The sequence below is a fragment of the Arvicanthis niloticus genome, chromosome 10 (assembly GCF_011762505.2).
Source record: "Arvicanthis niloticus isolate mArvNil1 chromosome 10, mArvNil1.pat.X, whole genome shotgun sequence".
NCBI classification, from domain to species: Eukaryota; Metazoa; Chordata; class Mammalia; order Rodentia; family Muridae; genus Arvicanthis; species Arvicanthis niloticus.
Genome location: NC_047667.1, coordinates 68,095,612 through 68,103,130, shown reverse-complemented (window position 1 = coordinate 68,103,130; position 7,519 = coordinate 68,095,612).

Here is a 7,519-nt window from a genome sequence, read left to right as displayed (position 1 = left end):
AGGTCATAAAAGTGAAACTCCTGTGAATGGAATTGATGTCTTTAAAGAAGGGTCATTTGCAGGGTACAAGCTGCACATAAATGCAATCTCATTACTTTAGAGTCACAGCAGGAACATCATGAGTTCCTGACCAGCCTAGGCTACATATATATATATATAAAAAAAAAACATAAAAGGATACACCTGGGAACTTGCTCATTCTTACTGCATTATGCCACTTGAAAAAACACCAAGACAAGATAAACAACAGTATAAATAGAGGTTGACCTTCACCAGAAACAAGCTTCCCAGCCACCTTGATCTTGGACTCTTCAGCCTCTAGAAATATTAGAAATAGGCACCCGTTGTGTAATCTATCCAGTCAATTCTTTTCTATTATAGTTGCTCAGACAAAAGACAACAAACATTCCAGACTGAACAGTTCCCAAAAATATCAATCACTCCTTTACTTAAAACGATGTGAGATCCTCTAGTGGTTTGAAAGAAAATGCGCCCAATAGCCTCATAGGGAGTAGCACCATTAGGAGGTCTGGCCTTGTTGAAGTAGGTTTGACTGTGTGGGAGGAATTGTGTTACTAGTGGATGAGCCTTGAGGTCTCAGAATCTCAAAACTAGGCCTAGTGGCTCACAGCCTTTTCCCGGCTGCCTACAGATTTAGATGTAGTACTCTGAACTCCTCCAGCACCATGTCTGCCTGCGTGATACCATGCTTCCCACCATGATGGTAACGGAATAAACCTCTGAACTGTAAGCCACCCCCAATTAACTGTTTTCTTTTGTAAGAGTTGCTGTGGTCGTGGTGTCTCTTAACAGCAATAGAAACCCTAAGACAGTGTTAAACCTCTTTACCTGACTCGTTAGTCCTCAAAGATCTGTACTTAATTGTATCTTCACACACACACACACACACACAGAGAGAGAGAGAGAGAGAGAGAGAGAGAGAGAGAGAGATTCCTTTAGTTGCGTGCTTTAAAGCAGCATCTTCCTTCCCACTCGGCAGTGAACACTCTCCCTGCTGCATCCTACTCAGCTTCTGCTATCCCTTTTGTGTTCTCTTGCATCTCTGTTCTGAGTCCGTTCTCTTCTGTGACATTTGCTAATCAATACTGCTGTTTACTTCTGTGACATCTGCTTTCCCTGCCATAGTAAGACCTCTGCACCAGTGTTCTCCAGATCACGCTCAATCAATACCTGATGTTAGGCAGAAACATGCACACCTCCATTAAATACAAGGTACACTATCACACACACACACACACACACACACACACACACACACACACATGAGACCCTGGGACAAACATGCTACTACTCTGAAATGTGGTAAGACCAGGCTTCTTTTGTTCTGATTAATTTTGTTTATTTGGCTTGGTTTTTGGTTATTTTTCTTTCTTTCTTTTTTTTGAGATAATGTCTTATTATATAGGCCAAGCAGACCTCAAACTCATAATCCTCCTGCCTCAGTTTTCTGAGAGCTAGAAATACTAGTGTTTGATTCCTGGCTAGAAGACAGAAGGCTAGATTTTAAATACTAGACTTGCTTACTGTTTTCAAATGATTTTTAATCTGCATCTTCAATTTTCTTAACTGAAAAATGGGGGAGGGGGGGCTAGCACCCAGTGTTGCTCTTAGATGTATGTAGTGGTGGCACTTCACAGTTTTAAAATCCTCTCCATCTATGTACTAGTTGTGTTGTGTCACTCACTTCACTTGGTTCTCACAGTCACACTTTCACTTGGCAGCTGACATTTCTCATGTCGCATTTTAGGAAACTGAAGTAGATCAATGGAACACAATTTGTCATAGGTTACCTAGCTAGTCACCAGGCAACAGAAATGTGCAGTTGGGTTCCGAGTCTAGGTATTCTCTACCACCGCCAACCATCCCATCTGCTCCTTCCTTCCAGCTCCAGAGTAAAGTTAAGACACATACATCACAGGCATGGAAACACAGAACTGCTGAGCGGTTTTTGATATATAAGGCAGTTTGGTTGGGAAAAGTTAATCTGAATAGGAAGAAATGAGCTAAAGATTCAGTGACCGTGAGGCTAATCCTATATCTTTGTCTCTTTTTGTGCTGTAAAGGATAACTTGAACTGACAAATCATCTTTGTGTATCACTGGACACCTTCAGGCTCCAAGATTACCAGAACCTGGGGTCTGTTTACTCCATAATTACAATTCTGCTCACTACCAAACAGTTATCAAACTCTTACTAAATGTTTTGTTTGGGATTGCAGATGTCTGGCCACATTTACCTCTCTGGGCCTTCATTTTTCCATTCTGCAAAATGGGATTGATAATATCCCAGCACGTGGCTGTTGTGAGAATTAAGCAAGATGATAAAACAGATGTTGGAAATGCCTGTTCCAACATCCCACCCTGTGTCAGATGGGTTTCATGTTCATCAGATGTCTGTAACTCAGCAAAAGATGGAGAGAGCTTAGGAAGTTTTCAGCTTAGGAAGTTGAAAAGCACAGAAGGAATAGAAAGGCAGTGGTTCTCTCCTACTATCTCTTTCACAGAGATGGAAACAGCTTTGAGGCTCAGGGCTTTTGGGACTGTCATTCCAACAGTCATATCAGGATTGTGGGTCATATCAGGTAATGTCATCTATATTAGTGGCTGTTGCCTGAAGCCACAAACATATGTTATGCAAAAGCATATATATATATATATATATATATGACAGAGGCTATCTCTATGTATCCTAGTTTGGCCTCAAACTTGTCCTCCTGTCTCAGCTTCCCAAGTATTAGGTTTAGGGGCATGTATTACCACACCCTCACATAGAAGAAATTTGATGAATTGCTTTTCCAAGACCTTGGTGGGCAGGAAGCCACAACCAGTGAGTGCCAAGACACGGGAAGAAGAGCAGAGTAGTTTTTAATAACTGACCACAGTTGGGATCAGGGCTCATTTGAAGCTTCCTTTTGGGGAAATTTCCAGAGACAACTGGGAAAGAATGACAGAAACAACTTTGAAAATATCAATGAAATCATCAAGTTATTATAAATATGAAGTAGGCACTTAGGAAGATATCTGTATATCTATCATCTATCTATCTATCTATCTATCTATCTTATAGTGAGGTTTGGTCTAATGCTGCTTGTATTATGTTAATTTGGGTTCCTAAAATTGCAATAGAATCCTTATGTCCTCACGCAAGACACTGAGAGATGGACCATGACCCTAGTTGGTTTTGATTGGTAAGTAAAGTTGCCAATAGCCAATAGCTGGGCAGGGCAGACAGAGGCCGGACATTTAGGATTCCAGGGCAAGAGACCGAAGGAGAAAGGAGAGAAGATTTGCCATGCCAGGAGAAGGTGGAAGAGAGGAGAAGCCATGCCTGAGAAGATGCAGGGCAGGAAGCTTAGCCGACATGTAGGAGCCAGAGTGGCCCCAAGAGGGCTGCCTGACTGGGTCGGGGCAGCAAAGATGGAACGAAGATTCTAATAAGTAATGACTTGGGAGTATTGGAGGGAGATAGATTAGCCACATGGAGTTTAGGAAGTAAACCAGCCATTGAGTTGTTTTAGGCATATCAAAACATAAAGGGTGTGTGTGTGTGTGTGTGTGTGTGTGTGTGTGTGTGTGTGTATGAATTTCATTCGGGAACCCAGAACATTGGGGTGGCTACCGAGGAGCCCCCACTGCCACCACAGGGATCACTTTGCAACTTAATTGGATATACATATACATCATCTACATCAATATCACACACACACACTCACACACACACACACGCGCACACTATTATTAATCACTATTGTAGCTTTTTCTTTAAAGATTAAAACATTTTTTCCCCTTTCTGTTCAACAAAGACAACAGCCCTTTGGTTTCTGATAAATGTTCCTTTCCTTGTAGCAGGTGGATTTGCCTCAGGCACTAAGAGTTGTGCTTTTAAAACATACAGAAGCACAGCTGTTTGTATCTGCTGCATCTTTTTTTCTCCTATTTTCTGCCCTGAAGGCTGGGTTTCCTCTGCTTTGTCAGGCTGAAAACATGTGGAAGGGAGAGAAAAGTTCTAACTAATAGACTAACGAAGGATACATGCCTTTAATAACTGATTATAGGAAAGTCATTCCCCCACCCTTCAGTGATTGATTTACTTATTGCTGTTATGCTGCATTAGGGTAGTCAACTTCTAACTATTGGCAAATTAAATCAACCTCTTTTCTTCTTTCTTTCTCTTTCTCCTTACTGTAGTGTGCTCAGTCAATATGAAAGAATCCAATCAGCTGACAGGCAGCTTTGCCAGATATGCTAGGACCCTGATGTCACCATTTTCCACACCATTAGGAACTGTAGGAACTGAAAATCCAGCTACCGTTATATAGTGAGAATTTTGGAATTTTGGTTTCTTTAAAAAAACAGACATACTATGTTTTCATTTGAATCCCGTGTGTGGGAATACGGAGATGCTTTGCGGCAGCTGACAGTGATTTGCCTCATGCTCTTGGGCATGTGTGATTTTGCCAGCTGCATGTAGTTTCTGCAATTGTGTGACATTTGGAATTCTGGGGAGTTTTCAGAGGATATATAAATGCTAGAGCCCTAAGGGGTGGGGTATGGGTTGTTGGTTGGTTGTTGGTTGCCATTGGTCTTGGTTTGTTAAGTAGTTAAACACAAAGATGAAACAACAAGAAGAAATTAGATACCCTAACTTTGAAGATCAAACTTGCTTCAAGAAGCTTGGCAACCCTAATCGATCAGCAGGATAAAGATAACATCACCCCATTACCGACCCCTGACTCTATTCGGGGTTTTCTTTCCTCTCCTTTTTATTCTCATATCTAGTGTTAGGGGGCTGAGGAAAGGTTTATTCACGTCTCTTCAAGAAAGAGTCACGTAAAAAGCGGGAATCCATTTGTTATTTCCTAAGGTTGATCTGAGGATTCAATTAAATAAGTTGTGTCAAGTACTTATTACATTACTAAGCGCTCAGTAGCTATTAAATATACCTAGTACATAGGAAGATAACTTGATGGATGCTAGTAGAATAGATGAGTAACATAATTTATGAGTAGATTATGAAGCCTTGAAGCTCAAAGGGGTAAAAATAAGAGGAAATGAATAATAAATCAAAATAATGAAGGCCTTTGTTTGAGTGCTTGTCAGTCAAGGTCTGTGTTCTGAGCTAATTGCCTCTTGTACACTCTCTCATCTAATCCTATGTAACTTGATTTTCATCAGCCTCCTTAAATCAGGGTTTGTTTGTTTCAAGCGCCCGAACCCCTCATACGAAATTATGTGAGAACTGTGTGTTCTCCCAAGACCTCCAAGGGCTGACATATTCATGTTTCCTTATGAATTCCTGGGCCAGCTGTATGCATGCTCCTCAAACTGCTTCTGGAAGATACTGGCGGCGCCTGCTCCCGCTTCTTCTTCTCCTCCTCCTCCTCCTCTTCCTCCTCTTCTCTTCCTCCTCCTCTTCTTCTTTTTCTTCTTCTTCTTCCCCAGAACACAGGCATTTTGTACAAAGATTTTTTACTGAAAGTAGGCACAACGTAGCAGGATACTTACAGGTTCACCAGTGCAGCCACACTTAAAGTCCTCTATTTATGCTCCCAGGTCCTTCCCAGTTGTTCTGTACCAAGTGCCCTGCTGCAGCCATGTTTCCATCTCTAAGATTCTCAGCCACCTGCTGAGAATACAGATACTGCTTTTCATATCTTCCTGAAAACAGTAGATTATTATGCAAAGAAATCTAGCTTTTGAACAAAGTCGCCGCTCTAGGCTATTCTCAGTCTGAGGTCAGAGACAAATCTTGGCTGCTCTTCCTTTAAAGATGTAATGTGTTTGTGTGCACCTATATGAATTCATATATACCATGTCATATGCTGATGCCTGCAGAATCCAGACAGCAGATCTCAGAACCTCCATTATCTACAAGAACAATAAGCTCTCTTAGCCACTGAGCTATCTCTCCAGTCTCTCTCCTGCTCCTTTAAACAACTGTTATTAACGAGTTTTCTTTGACCAATGAGCTAATTACTTCTGAGATTCTGTCCCACCCTATTGAAGACATGGGGGCAGTCATTTGTGGCATAACACCTTTTTATATATAATTTTCCCCCTTTTCCACAAATGAGGAGACAGAGAGTAAAGGGGATTGGAAATGTAATTCATTCAAGGTCACACAGCTAATATCAGAGCTGAATCCAACTGTCGCCTGACTCCCAAGCCTCGTGGGTTGACCAGAAAGCAGCTCAGGCAGGTCCAAGCAGCTCCAGTCATGAACCAAGTGTAACTTAGGAAACCTGTGGGAGAGCCTTGAAGCTCAGAGGGTAGTGAATTGATTGACCAAGGCCAATGGCATTCAGATGAGTTAGAGCTTAGAATGACTGCTGGCCTATAGTTTTGTGTCTGAGACCCTTACAATGCCGGAGTCCATCTCTGCTGAATGGCGGCTCTGATTGCTTCATCAATTGGTGCTGCCATCCCTGAATTACATTGTGTTGTGTTCATCTTTTGTAAGCCATGCTCAGGGAAGACAAAGAAGAAACTCTTTTGCTTATTGAATAGTAACTTCTTATGTAAAACAATTTCATCAATTTGTTTGCCAGTGGTGTCTAAAAGTTCATTGCTGTTCTAGTTTTGTCTCTGTTAATATGATCAAACACTGACCAAATTCAACCTGGAGATGAAAGAGTTTACCTGACTTACATCAAGGGAAGTTAGGGCAAGGGTTCAAGACAGGAACTTGGAGTTAAAATCTGGAGCAGAGATTGTGGGAAATGTGCCTTACTGTCTTGTTCTCAGGTTCATACCCTGCTATCTTTCTTATACCTCACAGGATTGCCTACGCTGATCAACAATTAAGAAAAACCACACAGACATGCCTACAGGCCAATCTCATAGAGGCAATTCCTCAAATAGGGTTCTGTCCTTTGGTAGCTGTTATGGTTATCCGGTCAACTCTTAAAATATCAGTGATTGTCTGCAGGCCCCAGTATTAGCTAAGGTTTCAGTCTCCACCAAGGGTCTTGGAACATATTGAAGAGGAAGCTTATCACAATTCTGAAAATATATGTGTATTTTTACTGAGCTAAAATATTTTGCTGTTTTTTTTATCCTCTTATAGAGCTTTTTAAATGTCTGCTTTATCCTGTCTTTAGAGCAGCGGCCACACAGTGTCCTTGATAAGACTTGTTGAATAGCTAAATTGCAATAGAAAATCCATAGGCTAAGAGTAGGTTTATAAGGAAATGAGTAGCATCCTGTTGCAAAAAAAAAAAAAAAAAAAAAAAATTTTAGCCTATCTGTAAGCTTATACCTTGACAAGGGGATATAAGTTTGATTTACTTAGAAGAGATAGAAAGAGGGTAGTACGCTTGTCCAGACTTGAAGGACACTGTTGTATTTTCTGTTTATATGAAAATCTGGCAAGAGTCCATGTGTACAACCATAATGAATGCAGAGCCTTATAGCCTCCTAGGATTTTTGTTTTAGGCTCAGGACCTGCTAGGCTTTTGAGTTCTGTACAGTTTGCAGTGGTGAAATGATGCAAAAATATA